The sequence below is a fragment of the Camelus bactrianus genome, chromosome 1, assembly GCF_048773025.1.
Source record: "Camelus bactrianus isolate YW-2024 breed Bactrian camel chromosome 1, ASM4877302v1, whole genome shotgun sequence".
NCBI classification, from domain to species: domain Eukaryota; kingdom Metazoa; phylum Chordata; class Mammalia; order Artiodactyla; family Camelidae; genus Camelus; species Camelus bactrianus.
Genome location: NC_133539.1, coordinates 95,901,325 through 95,917,602, shown reverse-complemented (window position 1 = coordinate 95,917,602; position 16,278 = coordinate 95,901,325). Strand labels below are relative to the sequence as shown.

The 16,278-nt window shown below is 38.4% G+C and overlaps 1 long non-coding RNA gene across 2 annotated transcripts in view; it reads left to right on the top strand.

The window, feature by feature from the left end:
- Window positions 1–12,275: 12,275 nt before the first annotated feature.
- The window catches only part of LOC123615986 (uncharacterized), a 167,320-nt gene continuing 163,317 nt past the window's right edge, over window positions 12,276–16,278 (top strand). Inside the window, exon 1 of one of the 2 annotated variants that reach the window (XR_006723850.2) lies at window positions 12,276–12,468. This is a non-coding gene — a long non-coding RNA (uncharacterized LOC123615986). The remainder of the gene's footprint in view (window positions 12,469–16,278) is intronic. The other variant, XR_012508993.1, reaches the window with a different exon arrangement.

Genomic DNA, 16,278 nt, shown 5'->3' with positions numbered 1-16,278 from the left:
CACTGAGTAATCATTAAATAGGTGATTGTAGATGCATCGTGTTCATAGAATTGAAATGGTTTTATTGGGAAACATTAGTCATTTATATTTTTAGCATGTATGACTCAGAAGTTCTTCAGAAAGAGCAAACATACTTTATCTGTCATCTGGCCTTTCACAAGTCAGAATTACTTCATTTTTAAGAAATCCTTCTTCTCAAAGATGGTATTTAAAACTATTTGCATATCTAAGAATGTTTAGCAAATATTTGCTCACAATTCTATGGTTTATAAATATTGATGAAAGACATCAAGCATTTGTTTTTCAGTTATTCTGAAATCTTCATTTTGTAGCAAAAAGTAAACTTACAATAAATAATAGTAACATGAACTCTCAATGTTCCCATCATATAGCTACAAAATTTATCAATTCATGGAAGAGCTTGTTTTATCAGTACCCTAGCCTTTTATCATGTTGAAGTAAATGCCAAGCGTCATATCATTTAACCCATAAATGTTAATATTTACTGCTAGAAGATGAGAACTTATTTTTAAAATGATTATAAGTATAAGGTAGAATGAGTTATTGTTCCCATGTCTTCATTTCTACTTTATTTTAGAATTACACATTCATGATCTTTATCATGTGACTTTACAGTTTCTCCCCTGTCGACAGTTTATGTCCTCATCTATGGGTATTGAACTTGGCCATGAAAATAGCTTGGAATGTTAGTACTCATGACAGCAACAAAGACTATATAGTACTGTGAGATTAAGTCTGGCCTCTGTGCTCCTTCTGTCTGCCATTAGAAGAATATGTGATCTAAGGAGACTGAGAAACTCATGGAATGCATTTAAATACAAGCCACGCCTGAGACAGTGCTTGCCAGACAATGCACAAATATTGGGGAAAGAGAAATGAATATGTGTTGATATTTGACATTTAGATGCAATTATTACATCAAAAATTACTGAGCAATATTCTTAAACTATCATTGAATATCAAATATCCTGTTTTAAAATTTCCAATTCTGTCAAAAAATGTTATATTTATCATAAAGTGTATAATGTATAATAAATACATATATGTATAATGTGTATGCATGTGTATGTATATGCAATATAGTGTATGTGTGTAAACCAAATTGGTTTTCACTTTTTCAAATTGGGATTACACATTGTAACTGATTAATGTCGCTAAAAATCTCTAGGTTTCTCTATATTTTTTATTTCATTGTAACTTATTTGTGTAATATATTAGGTTGCTCACTCTATAGATTTTCCCCTGGTCTGAATCTTGCTGACTACATCCCTGTAACTGCCATTTAAATGTTCCTCTGATTACTGAGTTTCTTATAAATTGGATTTTGAATCCAGAGACTTAATCAATTTGATGCCTACTTTTTTCTTGGTTGCGTTTGTAAGACTACTTCATAGATGCTGTTTTGTTCTTTCATCAGGAGATATGTAATGTCCAGTTCTCTCCATTCTGTGATATTAGAAGCCATTAATTATGAATGAATACATTCATTCTTTGGAGAACTGAAATATGGTGGTATCTTAAATATAATATTCCTTCTTTATTTATTAACTGCAATATGTCTATAAAGATGCACATTACACATCTGCTATATAGTTACCCAGGAGTAACCAAATACATGTAGAAGAGAAAGGATAAATGCATGTTCTTTTATTTACAAGTTTTAAAAATAATAAGCTGGTTTCCTAGCATCCTCCAATATTGAGCCATAAGGTTTTTTTTTTAACTATTATTAGGAACTCATAGATTTAAACTATGTGATATGTTTAAATTAATTATAGTTATATCTTTGTTTATGACCAAATTGTCCCTTATTTGGCCACTGATAAGTTCCTCAAGTGGGCTCCTGAATACTTTTGGTATGATTTTTTTTTTTTATGTCTTTGATGATTTTCTTGCTGTTTGGTATACCCATCTTGCACATTTCTTACCACTAGAATCAGCCATTTTCTCAAGGCACTCTCATTCTTTTTAGGGAAACATAATATTTCAATTAAGTGCTAAATGTATGTTTCTTATAGGTTGCTCATTTTTTCAGGAATTTTTACTGGACAATACTTTCTAAGTTAAAATATATCATAAGAAAAAAAATGAGTTTATTTTATCACCACGAGTTTATACTGCTTTCTTTTTCCCATGCCAAGAATCCTGATTCTTAACATAAAGACTGATAAATTTGATGTCATATAATTTTTCTAGCTTACATACAAGTCCCAGATGGCTAATATCAATACCACCATGCGTAATTTGATTTCTAAAATAATTTTAAGATATATTTTACTTTGTGGTTATTTTTGTCCTTAAAATATGCCTGCTAAAGATGTATAAGCTATTACTATATTTTAGTCTTTAAAGACTTTTGGAGTAGTTTCTCTCAGCATAGTTATATCAACAACTGCACACCTTTTTAGGTTCATTATTTGCATTTTTAATATAAGCATATATGGTATATAGTATCCAAAGATGGCCTTCATCAGTTCTTTTTTTATGTGACGAATGTGGCACTCTCTTCTTGAGAGATGGAGTTTATTTCCCTGTACCTTGAATCTGGGTTCATCTTGTGACTGACCAGTGGAAGTGGTTTCTTGGAATTTCTAAGCACAGGACTTAAGAGAAATGACAGCTTCTGCTTTTTGCTTTCTTCTTGGGTCTTCTTAAAACTCAGCCATGAGGCTTGAGGAAGTCCAAGAAGCCTTAATGACAGACCCACGTGGAGAAGAATCAAGACCCCTGGTGAGAGTCCCAGCTAAGACTCCTGAAAATGGCAGGCAACTGTATGAATGGGGCCATTTTGAACCCCCCAGCTCTACAGCCTTCTCTTCTCTGTTTTCTGTAAAGTAAATTAAAAAATTGCACATACATCCTGAGATCTTCCGGCTCTGCCTTCCTATCCACCCATTCTTTTTCTCTGGAACTTCTCTTTCCTTTATTCCCACTGACACTGTCCTTCTCAATTTGGATTCTATGCCAGAAGTTTCCCATCAGAGTAGGACCTTATCCCAGAAGACAGCTTCAGTTGATTAATTTCAAAAAAAAAAAAAAAAAATTCGTGGGACCCTGAATTGTACCAGCAACTTCACAACCGACCATGAGCCCCTTGTGCTTAACTCAAGATACAGCGTTTAAGAATCACTCTCCTCCCCAGTTGCTACTGCTGTTCTCAGATAAGCCCATCACACTTTCAGTGAGTAATTATTGGCAGTTTAAGTTTCTCCCCTTTTCAGATCCATCAGACACCTCATTGCTTCCATCTACTTCCTCCCACTTCAGTATTGTGAACATTTTCCCACTTATACTGTGGGCTTTATGGGGATACTTTGCTCTTAGCTTGGTTGTAGACATTTTACATGTAATTTTGATTTTATTATCCTAGTTTCTCTGTCTGTTTTTATGGGAGCAAACTGGGGAGATGGCACCATTCTTGCTATAGTTAATATTAATCAATTCATACCATAAGTGAAGGAAAGGTAACAGAGAAGAGGATTAAAGGAAAATCAGAGAGACTTGGATTATAATCTTAGTTTTGCTACTTACCAGCTATGTGAATTTGCACAAGTTTCTTAGTATCACTAAATTTCAGCTTGCATTTCTACAAAATGAGGATAATAATGGCCTTTCACCTCATAGAATTATTGTAATGGAGACAGCGTGTGATGTACCTAATGCCCTTAACACAGTGAATGACACTTCTTAAGCATTCTGCAGCTTTCACCAAATTTATTACTTAGAAGTGATTTCAAGGGTCTTCATGATGTTTAAATCTTAAAATCTAAGATTAGGCCACATCTAGGAATAGTACAAAAAAAGGAAAGTAATTATTTTACCCTCTTCTACATGTTGATACACTGAACACTTTCATCAAAGAAGGCCAAGAATAGCAGGAGAAACATTCTATATAAAACAATAATTATCAAGAGAGTTACTGTTATCAGTGAGCACCTATGTTGTGTCTGGTGTTATATAGATTTAATACCTAATGCAACTTTTAAAATTAGGTATTAATGACTTCCATCTCCACGAGGCAGTAAAGGATCAGAGGAATCTAATAAACTGCCCAAGTTAAGCACATGGAAATTTGATGTCCACTCAATCTGTTTCCAGAGAACTCCATACTGCTCTTATACAAGCAACAGTGGATGGACCTTAGCTTCAAGAAAAGAGAAACTCAGCCTAACATACGGGAGAGAGGTGTAGGATATGGATGCTATTTACAAATATTTGAATAATTTTCATAAGGAAGAGAAACTATATTTAGTCTGTGATGTTTTCTAGGGCTGAACTTGTCCAGTGGCTAGAAGGGAATTGAGATGATGTTCAGTTTCAGGCAAGAAGAAAATTTTCCTATGACTGTCTGAAAACTGGATGGGCTGTGTGGTTGGAGGTACTGTAAAAAGTGTGCCTGTCTCAGATTGGTCTGGATAACCACTAAGTTCCCTCCTACTTGGAGATTCTGTGACTGTAAGTACTGCTTTAAGCATAACAGTCTTAATTAAAAAAAAAAATAATCCTAATATTTAGGCACCTGAGGTTAGTTTGGACAGTCATATAAAAAGAAAGAAAAAAAAAAAACACCCTCTCGTCTGCGCTAAAAGCACCCTCTCTTATATTCAAATTGCCACTGGTCTCCTATTCGGAGTTTCTCAACACCATTTAAAATTATACAGACAGAATATCAACTAACATTTAGAGTGCTTACTATTTACAGGATCTAGTGGTTCCAATAGCCCACACGTATTAAATCATTGAATCCTCTTAACGGATTCACAAGGTAGATCTTACTATCTTCATTTTATGGATCAAGACACATCAAGGGTAAATATCTTGCCAAGGGCTACAGAGTTAGTAAGTGAAGAAGAAAGAATTTGAACCTAATTGTCTGACTTCAGAATCCACACTCCATGCTGGAGGCGATGATGGTAATAATAGACTTAATGTTAGCTACCAACAGCCTAATGCTTCCTATGTTTGTGGAGTTAAAGCATGTACTTATGCCCATGACACTCGTTTTCTTTTTTTTAACCCTACCCATAACCCTAGCAGTACAGCTGAGGAAACCATGTCATAAAATGCTTATATATCTTGTCTCTTACAAATGGTAAATGGATGAAGGATTTGAGCCTGGGCATGAGTGATTCTAAAATCCCTGTCCTTAAATACTGTGCTCTCCGTATGATTTTGTACAGCTATGTTTACCTGCTGCATGTCTTTATTTTCTTTTGGTGTGGTCCAACTCTATTTCGTTCTCTCTTTTTCCTCCGGGAAAATCTGCTTCAGAAGTTCATTCATGCTGGTGTAATGAACTGGCAACCCCCAAGCAAAGCAGCACATAAGAACTTGAGGAGTGACTCTGCCTCACGATCTCATTCACACTACCCTGCTCTGCTTCTCCATCAAGCAACCTTGTACCAGTGACTGGGTGGCACTACCTTTCAGGGAGACTTATTTGCATTTATTAGATTTCAAAACTCTAACCCAAGGGGAAACAAAGATGGTATGAGATTTCAGGCATGAATTAATTTCTTATTATATTTCCCCAAGACCACAGAATTTATAACAAGTTAGCATTTAGATGGATTACTGTATATAACTCTGGCTCTGACAAGAAAATGTCTTGCCACTGCTACCTTAGTAAGACTTGATGATATCTGTTAAATCTCTCCACTCATTTTTCCTTTTCATCAGTCTTTAGCACTTGGTTTTTTAATAGCCAATGCTTAGTTAATTTAATTTAAAACTTAGTTATTTAAAGGTTTACTGCCCTGATGTTGCAATTAATGAAAAACAGTGAGACAAAACAGAGTTGTTATTTCTATTCTAGTGTAATTTCAGAGGCCAAGTTTCTGATAAGTCCTTGCAGAATGTGCAGATTCCCACAGAGACTGTGGTGGCCAGGATAACCATCACCCCTATGCTGGCCTGTACAACCTTTAATGTATGTAACAGCCATTAATGTATTAAGTACATTAATAAGGAATAGTGCTGAAAAAGCTTTCTATTTTACCTTTTAATATTTTTGCCTCTTGCCAAAAACTGATGTTGAGTAATAACCTGTTGTCGATAAGATCTTTCTTCCTGATTTTCTTTGCTACATTAACTCTTCAAGGTCATGACTAATGAATTTCTCATGACCCTGAATTTCCTGGACTTGTTTACTGAGAGCAGTTAAATAGGTCAGTTCTACACATACCTTGCAATCTCAATAGTTAAAACTGTCTCAGTTGACAGTACCAAAGATTAAGGAATATAAAACATGTGAATGTATGAACACATTTCTGCCATCTATGCTATTAGAGGAAGCAATGCCACAGGCAATGCTATTCAAAGTGGAATGCAAATGAAATTTGAATTAAATGACATTTTAAAAACAGATTTTCCTTCCATGAAAATGTCTTACTCCAATATTAAAATTAATTTGCATTCTTTAAAAACAGACTGGCGTAGGCAGCAGTGTATTATACTAGATAAGGATAAAAAATTGCCTCAGGATTTGTAATTTATCTTAAACACACACACACACACACCCTCTTGTGAAAATCAAGAATTGCTATATATATTTTTCTTAGTTTATATATCATATGTCTTAATTTCTACATTGTTACACAAGTCCAAACTGAATCTGCATTTTTTCACATCCATTAATAACTCTACCTTCATGCACCCCACCAAGAGAATATCTAACGGTGAATCACAGACATGGGGCTCAGATTCTAGACAGAAGGAGTTAAGCTACAATATTGAGGAAAAGCCGAGGGTCAGGAGAACCTAGGAAAGGTCAGAAAACAAAGGCAAGCACTTGATTACGAGTCAGGGAGCACTGTCACCTCCTTAAGCGCCCCAGCAATCAGAGAGCAGGAAGAGTCAGGCAGCTCCCGGGCAGGGTCAGAGTCCTGGCTCCATCAGATATTCCTACGTAGCCAGGAGCAAGTGGTTAAATCTTTCTCAGGCTCTTAGTCCTCATATTAAATAGGGATTATAACACCCCTTTGCAGGTCATTGTGAAAATGAAGTGAGTAACTGAGTTCTAAGTGCCAGACACACTGTAGGGATGCATAATGATTATTTTCTCTTACCGAGATCAAAACAGAAGAAGCAAACTAAGTCCAAACTGGGGTAGTAACTTAACCATCAGTAACTTAGGGTAGGATATTTTACAGTCTCTAGGTTTTTCACAACCACTTTTGCTCAACTCAAAAGACTGAGTTGCCCAAAGTAGCTTGTGTTCCCCCAGAAGGATTGCGACGGTGAGGCCCGGTGGAGGGTGGAACCTATGAAGGGAGTGGATGTTTACAGAGCATGGCTTGTCTATTCTGTATGTTGTTTTTGTTAGCTGATGGTATGCTCACTGCTCCACGAGGCAATGCTGTTATATCCAAAGAAGGTTCTAAGAGTAACCAACATGTTCAAAGCCAAGTTAAAGGCAGAGCTGGAATTAATAGAGTTGTTCTCAAGGCATGTTATACCATCTCCAACATGGATAACTATAAACTATGATCCATATTTATAAAATCTTGGGCCCACAAAATTTTGGAAGTAAAAGTTACAGTAATAATCACTCAATTCCAAAACCAGTATCAATAACAACCAAAGGTAACATGTTTGATTCAAGTATGAGTAATTACTTGAAAATACAGGATATGAATAACTGAAAATTGCTCAAGATTTAAAAGAACTAAAAAAAAACCTAACTCTTCTAACTGCAAACTAGTTAAGACTCTGCCATAAGTAAAGCTATAACTTCACATTTCTTCTCCTCTTGAGGAATTTTTATTTCAATTTAGATATCAAGATTTCTGGATTGAAAGGAAAGTCTGAGTCTGAAAGCAGTTAATGGTTGAGCTGGTGGAAAATTCTCATCACTGATAGTTCAGTGACCTTTCAGAGCCAGACTAGGTACGACTCTTGTTATCTACTAACTTAATCAGGAGCAAACCTCTGCAGCTCTGCAGCAGCCCTGACTTCCTCCTATGCACACAAACTGAAAGCTTCAGCCCTGGCCCAACCCCAGGCCCAGCCCCAGCTCCAGTGTAATCTTTAGGTCCACTTCTAGCGCAGAACCTGGCACAGTCCTAAACCCAGGCCCAAGATTAGGCCTTGTCCCAGCCCCAAGTTTAGCCTAAGACCCAGTCCCAGACCCAAACCCAAACCCAAACCCAGGCCCAGGCCCAGGCCCAGATTCAGGTGTAGTCTTCACAGCCTGGCTTTGAAGCTCCAGTATCTTTTCTTCACCTTTTGCCTTAGGAGTCACATCTATGCTCAAGCAAACAATTTTTTTAAAGAGGAAAACCAAATGGTACAGAATAGAGGTGCAGCTGAATTAGTTAAATTTAATTTTTCAAAAATCCAATGAAAATAAGGCACATTTAAAAGTTTTTGGTAAACTTTGGAAGAAAGTACACTGGTATCTTTTTGTTTCTGTATTTTTCGTACATTTGAAAACTTCATAATTAAACTTTCCTCACAGGTGTTTTAATGTTTTTATTCAGCTTGACACGTGACTCTTAATATAAGCTGTGGCTGTTTTTGTGAGCCTGGTAACCCAGAATACGTAGTTTATATCTCTCCTGTGGCACTAATTCTATTTGGCTTTTTTTTTCATTGTACAGAGCAGTGGGATCGGTGCAGGTGGGGAGAAAAGCTGGAAGCTTCTATTCTCAGATACACATAAACTTCTGAGGTCCAGCCCTGTGTCCTGTGAGACTCCCTCTCCTAACCACAGGTTGAACTTCTGTCTCTTTTGACTGAGAAAACTCTTAAATTATCATGTATTCTTCCTCTATGGTTGCTAACCTCAAAGCTTGGTAATCTTTGCATTTTAGAAATTTGCTCCTTTAATATCCTTTGTTTCTCACCACTCTGGCTCTTGCACTAGTAAGCCTTGCTTTTCAGTATTCATATTTGTGCAATGAGGATTTGTTTTTAACAGGATGTAGGAACAAATTGATAATTTGTTTTCATCTCTATTGACTCCCCCTCTGTGGCAATAAATGCCTGCATTCCTTGATCGGGACATCAGGACTTTGGGGAAGGTAAAGGTTTCAGATATCACCAAAATTTACCCTACCATGTGTATCCCTCTATGCCCCCTTCAAAGAATATTTACTTTTCCATTTACTTGTCCATTTTTAGCACTTAGAATTCGAAAACTATTGAGTCCATTCTTCAAAACATTCCATTACTGGGCAAGATACTGTGGACAAATGAAGGATTTCTCACCTCCTTCCACTGGAGATCACTGTGTGTTTGTGCAGAAGGCTTATGAAACGTTTCTCTGTTTCTTTTGGGTGAATAGTCAATTCCAGATTTCCACTGCCGTCTCCTCTTTTCGGAAGCGATCCAGTGTACATTGGTGTATGTTGAGGGGCACTTTCTCTTAGTGCTGTGCTAGGGTCAACTGCCATTTGTTCATGAGCCTCCAGCCCACTTATACCCACTGCGGTAATGTCCGCATCCCCCTCTACTTTCCCTCTGCCATGTCTAAGGTCACTTCACATCTTACTCATCCCCCTTGTAAGGTCTGTCCAAATACCCAATCAGCTCTCCCGTGCCTCTTTTCAAGGACACAGAAAATTTTGAAGTTCTTCTGTGCTAGGCCCAAATGATGAGAGACTTGGGGTAGGGTATCTGTGGCCATCTCTGATGGAACATCTCTGATTCTACCGTTCTACTGCTAGACGATGATGCCTTTGGTTGGGAACATGTACATTGAGAGGACTTATTCTCGAGGCGTGCACTCCCTTAGGCTTCATGAGGAAAACTTATCTCCTCTGACCTAAGATCCCTACCAAATCTCTCTGTGGTCTGCATTTACCCCATTCAGAGCTTGGCTGGGCTGAGGGTGGGGCCCAATATGCCATCTCAGTCACCCTCAGTTTCCAAACTCCAGCCCCTTCCCCTCAGATAACACTTTCCCCTCTCACTTACTAAACTCCATCTCCTTTCTTGTGGGAAAGTACTCTTATCTCAGCAACTCCTGTCCAACTGTCTCCAGAGGCTCAGCCTTTTGTAGCTCAGAAATCCTTTGTGATCTCAAATAGCTCGGTTTGTAAAAGGCTTGGCTTGCAAAATGCCTGCCTCATAGGAGTTTTAACGTATCTCTCCAGGAATTCAATTGATTTCCCCTTTCTCGGTTCTGTATGGCCTTTCCCAAGAGGATGAAAGCCACTTATTTGATGGGTGGAAATCAGGGCACCAACCAGAGCATGTAGGAAGAAAAAAAACAATGATTATTTTCCCTAAATTACATCCCACAACAAAAGGAATAAAGCAGAATATCAGGCATGTGGTAGTTAAAAAGTTTTATTTACTCCCCACCTTTCCCTCAAATTGCTAAATAGGACATCTGCATTATTCCTACGATCTCTAAGAGTCAAATGGCCATCTCTTTCCTATAGAACATTTCCCCAGGAAACTGGAGAAATTTTTTCTACTAGGGGGCCATCTATCCTAATCATACCTCTTAAGCTTGTAAACAAAGAAATTAAAAGCAATATCAGTATGGGGGAAAAAGTTAATGCATATTCCAAATCCTTTGACTTAAAAAGTAGAGTAAACCTCAACTTCTACCATGTTTCACAGTTTGCATGATCCATAAGCTAGCTGACTGCTACTAAGGAGACTGTGCACAAGTAATACGGTCTCTTTTGAGATGTGGTCTGTTTCCTACTGTCTGCCAGCATCATGCATTCATCTGTTTTAACTAGTCCTGTCTACAGCATACTAAACCATGTAGGTGTGACTGTCTCATAGAGCTATCCACTCACAGCTATCATCCAGAACAACAAAAACTGAATCTGGTTTGTATTAGGCAGAGTAAAAACTAAACTGCTACTCAAAAGGTTCAAAGAAGTTTGCTTTTTTTCATATGTGACTGGCCGACAGGAAACAGGCAGTACAAGATAGGTAGGTGACTTTGCTCTATGGAACCAAGTTTCTGCTATCCCATTGCTCTGCATTCCCTGCAATTTTATTAATATCTGCACAGACAAATATCATTTGTACGCTCCACATCCATGTGATAATTTGTAGGAAGGAAAGAATAAAGAGTGTAAAGATCTTCCTTTTTAAAGACACGAAGCACACAGCATTTCCACTCTTCAGCTGGCTAGAATTTAGTTCCAGCCTCAGTCTCGCCTACCAGAGAAGACGAGTTATAGCCTCTAGTTGATAGTCGAGGGTCCAGTTAAAGGTCAAGATGTTCTGTTATTAAAAGAACTAAGTGGAGAATTGCTATAGAGGAACAAATAGTACCTCAGGCACCAGCAGTTGGTATCAGTAACTGAAGTTCAGAGGTTTTCTTGCTCAAGTCAGCACAAGAAAAAGTCTTTGATCAGAGGAAACTCTAGTTCAGTGTTTCTCAACCATGGTACTACTGACATTTTGGACTAGGTAATTCTTTGTTGTGGAGGGGTGGGGCGTGGGGCAGTCCTAGGCATTGTACGATGTTTGGCAGCATCCCTGGCCTCTAACCACTGGAAGTTAGGAGCACCCCCTACCCCCAGTCATGACAAACATAAATGTCTCCAGGCATTGCCAGATATCCCCTGCGGGACAAGCTAGTCCTAACTGAGAAGCACTGCTCTACCTGTGAGGTTAACATCTCAGAGGGTCTCCTCTTCTAAGGTATGTTCCCTTAGTATTCAAATAAGCTATCCCTGAATGTCAGAATTCTCAGTAAGACTAATCCTTGTCTCCCACCATTTTCGTGACAAATACCAATCAAGCACATACTAAATACTAAACAACTGATTCCGTGCTGATTGGTGGGTAAGTCTGAAGATGAATTAGGAACTATTTCCTCAGGGCTTCATAGTCTCACAAGGAAGATAATAATGTGGAAAATAGTATATCGGCTAAAATATAAAATAGCAATAATACATGATAGAAAGTGTTACCCACCCTCCCCCATGAGTCCCCAAGCAGGGTCCTCCTGCCTGGTGTTTGAGCCAATAGAACTAAACTAAGTTTGGCTCAGAAGCAAAGGAAAACTTTATGCTTTGATCAAAGAATGAAGAGGTGCCCTAACGGGCGCTGTAGAGTCCACGCTGTCCCCACAGGACAGGCTGTGTGGGCGGGGCTGCTTCACAGGGATCTCGTCAGCGGCAGGGAGGGGGTGGCGGGGGAGGTGAGGGGGGAAGGGGCGGAGTTCCCGCAGGTCTGGTGCAGCCGTGGAGCTCCCGGCTCCAGTCCGCAGGGCTGGGCACTGCGCCTCTGCACTCGGCCCGCCTCTGACGCCGCTGCCGCTGCGGCCACGCCCGCCACGGCCGGCCGCGCCCGCCATGTTGGGTTGAGTGTTGTGCGCAGCGCTTCAGGACACGGCCCTCCGAGCTGAGGTGGCCTGCGCAGCCTTTCGCGCTAAGAAATCTGGTCTGAAAGGCTGGGGGCAAGACCTCTGCACACAGCACCCTGTGAGCAAGTGAAACTAGAGGAAGCACAAAGGCAAAGGAAAAAAAGGTTAGACTGTTTTATTACCCAGATTCTATTTTTATTTCCTGGGAACTGTTAACGGACTTTGCCTGTGACGAATGTGAGACATACCCCTCACATTAACTATTTTATTGAAGTATAGTGAGTTTACAATGTGTTACTTTCTGGTGTACAGCATAATGTTTCAGTCATACATATACATATATTCCTTTTCATATTCTTTTTCATTATAGGTTACTACAAGATATTGAATATAGTTCCCTGTGCTATACAGTATAAACTTATTTATCTATTTTATGTATACCAGTCAGTATCTGCAAATCTCGAACTCCCAATTTTTCTCTTCGCACCCTGCTTTCCTACTGGTAAACATGAGATTGTTTACTATGTCTGTGAGTCTGTTTCTATTTTGTAGATGAGTTCATTAGTGTCTTTTTTTAAGATTCCATGTATAAGTGATATATGGTATTTTTCTTTCTCTGGCTTACTTCACTTAGAATGACAATCTCCAGGTCCATCCATGTTGCTGCAAGTGACATTATTTTATTCTTTTTTATGGCTGAGTGTTATTCTATTGTGTAAATATACGACAGCTTCTTTATCCACTCATCTGTCAATGGACATTTAGGTTATTTCTATGCCTTGGCTATTGTAAATAGTGCTGCTATAAACATTGAGGTGCAGGTGTCTTTTTGAATTAAGATTCCCTTTGGATATATGCCCAAGCGTGGGATTGCTGGATCATATATTAAGTCTATTTTTAGTCTTTTTGGGAATCTCCATACTGTTTTCCATAATGGCTATATCAAACTACATTCCCACCAACAGTGCAGGAGGGTTCCCTTTTCTCCACAGCCTCTCCAGCATTTATCATTTGTGGACTTTTGAATGATGGCCATTCTGACTGGTATGAGAATGGTGTGAAAACTCATTGTAGTTTTGATTTGCATTTCTCTGATAATTAGCAATACTGAGCATTTTTTCATGTGCCTAGTAACCATTTGTATGTCTTCACTGGAGAATTACTTGTTTAGGTCTTCTGCACTTTTTTGGATCAGGTTTTTTTCTGTTGTTGTATTAAGTTGTATGAGCTGCTTATATATTCTGGAATTAAACCTGTGTCAGTCACATCATTTGCAAATATTTTCTCCCATTCCATAAGTTGTCTTTTTGTTTTGTTTGTGGTTTCCTTTGCTGTGCAAAAGCTTGTAAGTTTAATTAGTTCCTATTTGTTTATTTTTGCTATTATTTCTATTGCCTGGGTAGACTGCCCTAGGAGAACATTGCTAAGATTTATGTCAGAAAATGTTTGCCTGTGTTTTCTTCTTTGAGGCTTATAGTGTCTTGTCTTATATTTAAGTCTTTAAGCTATTTTGAGTTTATTTTTGTGTAAAGTGTGAGGGAATGTTTTAACTTCATTGATTTACATGTGGGGCTGTCAGGTTTATCCAACATCACTTCCTGAAGAGACTGTCTTTTCTTCATTGTATATTCTTGCCTCCTTTGTCAAAGATTAAGTCTGTGGGTTTATTTCTGAGCTCTCTATTCTGTTCCATTGATCCATATGTCTGTTTTTGTGCCAATACCGTGCTGTTCTGATTACTGTAGCTCTGTAGTATTGTATGAAGTCTGGAAGGGTTATTCTTCTAGCTTCATTCTCTTTCTTCAGTATTGCTTTGGCAATTCTGGGTCTTTTGTGATTCCATATACATTTTAGGATTATTTGTTCTAGTTCTGTGAAAAATATCGTGGGTATCTTGAAAGGGATAACATTAAATCTATAGATTACCTTGGGTAGTATGGCCATTTTAACCATATTAATTCTTCCAATCCAAGAGCATGTTACCCACGTCTTCAGAGTGTGCCTGCTCTTCTGTGTAGCTGAATTGTCAGTTTTTATTTTATTTGCTGTCAGAATGACTGAGTTATTACCTCAACCTTGTGTTTTCCCCCACATTTTGACCTTAAGAAGTCCTTCCAGGACTTTCCAGAGGCTGGTCTTATTGCCCCAGGTGTTCCCTACTTACTTCCATTAGACACTGACTAGAAAAGGAAAATGGCATGGTTGTCTGATGATTCTCTTAAGACCACAGTACTTCATATTTCAGTCTGGGGTCAATTGATTGCAAATAACAGAGATTCACATAAAGTACCTTAAGCAAACATTTTTGAATTTTAAAAAAAATCTCCGCAGGTTGTTCTCGTAATCAGCCAAAGTTGAGAACCACTGGTCTGGGGTTTAGAATATCTGCTCCAGGTTTCCCTGAAGTTGGTAGGATCAGCCCTTTCTCCCCATCCCCCCTCCAGCTGCCATGGGCATTATGTACAGACAGGAGGGAGCTTAGTGCTAACCAAATGCCCACAAGTCAAATGTCAGTGATGCAACATCCAGGTGTAATCTTTGATTGACAGCCTTAAACATCAGCACTTCCAAAACATCTTCACTTCTCTAAATCTACTGGGAGGAGGCCAACAGATAGGGACAAAATTTCCCCTGGTGAGAAACTATGTCTGCTGTATAATGAACAGAGTCATAAGCACAGTAGAGCTAACACATCTTAGGGAACTTTTCCTATTGTGCCTCCCTGAGATAGTCTAACACTCTAAGGATTCCTTTTTTTCCTTCCTAGGTCTTTCCAAATGCAATCATACCATCTAAATATTCTAACACCTTCAAATACCGCCCCACACCAGTCACTGGTAGCTAGATGGTATCTAGAGAAATCTTGATGCACTGTTTCAGACTGTAAAAAATTTCCTCTGGTCAAATGAATATTAAATTTCTTCTCATCTCCTTCAACCTCTTAATAGCCATTCTTTAAATCTAACAGTGAGAACCACTGTCTCTGCCAGAAAGTGTGCCAGGGCTTACTAACATCGAGGAATGTTGGTCAGATTTAGTCTATTTGTTTAGCATCACAATCAATATTTACTTTTAATCTTTTTAAATTTCTGAAGACTCATTTGGATTCCAAAACTCAGTTCTGAAATGGTTACAAGGTCTTTAATGTCAGGCAGGTCTAGTGGTAATGACCTCCCTCAGCTTTTGCTTGTCTGGGAAAGCCCTTATTTCTCCTTCATATCTGAAGGAGAACTTTGCTGGAAAGACTGTTCTTGGCTGACAGTTTTTATCTTTCAATGTTTTGAATATGGTGATTCCACTCTCTCCTTGCCTGTAGAGTTCCTGCTAAGAAATTTTCTAATAGACTAACAGGGGGTTCCCTTACGGGTTACAGTCTGGCTGCCTTTAAAATTTTTTTCTTTGTCGTTGACTTTTGATAGTTTCAGTATAATGTGTCTTGGAGAAGGTCTTTTTGCACTGAGGTAATTAGGTGTTCTGTTAGCAACATGAACTTGTATATCCAGTTTCTTCCCCAGTTTTGGGAAGCTCTCAGCTATTACTTCTTTAAGTAAACTTTCTGTCCCCTTCTTCCTCTCTTCTCCTCATAGGATTGCCTTTCCAAAAGACGTTGGATAGTTCTTGTAGAACTTCTTCATTTAAAAAAAAAAATCTTAGTTCTCTTTCCTCTTCTACCTAAATTATTTTTAGATTTTTATCTTTGAGCTTGGTAATTATCTCTTCCATATGGTCTGCTCTATTCCCAGTGCTTTCTAAGGCATTCTTCACCTCATTTTTTGAGTTCTTTTACTCCAGAATTCGTTTGGTTCTTTTAGAGTTTCACTTTCTTTGGTAAAGCATTCCTTCTGTTTGTTGATTTTATTCATGAGGTCACTGAATTGTGTTTCTGAATTTCTTGTAGCTCGTTAAGCTTCTTCACGACAGCTATGTTGAATTTTTTATCAGTTAGATTGCAATATTCCATGCCTTTAAATTTG